Genomic DNA, 607 nt, shown 5'->3' with positions numbered 1-607 from the left:
TTTAAAGATTTTTGGCTCTGCCTTTAACTTCTGCACTATATTATCTATTTTACGGTCAGAAGTAAATTGAAATGCTCAAAATATTGATGTAACATCACATCTGTTATTTGAATGAGGTACAAGTGCTCACTGGGGGATCAATTCATTACATTCATATTGTTATTAAAACTATCACCCAAATCTAAATGTTTTTGAGACCCATAATGTATTCTTCCTTGCATGTAACACCCCTACTCCTTCAAAACATGACCTTTTCTGTGCTCGCTTTGAAACGACACAGAGAAGATTAGCATGGCCCCAGTGCAAGGATGATGCACAAATTTGTGAAATGTTTCATACTTTTTCAATTAAAAAAATAATAATAAAGTGTATTCATTTTTAAAAAGCATTTTAAAAAAGTGACATTTCACAGGGCTCCAACCATCACCTTCCCTCTTGCTAATTGTCTGAGTTGATGGAGTCAGACTGATAAGAAAAGCAAAAGCTAAGACTCACATGTCCTCCAACCAGAATGGGGCTTAGAGCTGGGAACCTAACGCAGCCCGACCACCTTTCTCAAATGTGGGTCTGATCACAAGGCTCCCCTGGGTAACACCAGTCAGTGATT

The 607-nt window shown here is 37.7% G+C and overlaps 1 non-coding gene across 1 annotated transcript; it reads left to right on the top strand.

Moving 5' to 3' along the window:
• Nucleotides 1-240: 240 nt before the first annotated feature.
• LOC123617706 (U6 spliceosomal RNA) lies at nt 241-343 on the top strand. The gene has a single exon (XR_006725914.1). It is a non-coding gene; the product is annotated as a U6 spliceosomal RNA (small nuclear RNA).
• Nucleotides 344-607: the final 264 nt, after the last annotated feature.

The sequence above is a fragment of the Camelus bactrianus genome, chromosome 4 (genome assembly GCF_048773025.1).
Source record: "Camelus bactrianus isolate YW-2024 breed Bactrian camel chromosome 4, ASM4877302v1, whole genome shotgun sequence".
NCBI lineage: Eukaryota > Metazoa > Chordata > Mammalia > Artiodactyla > Camelidae > Camelus > Camelus bactrianus.
Note: the sequence above shows the minus strand (reverse complement) of the source record. Positions and strands in the feature narration are given on the sequence as shown.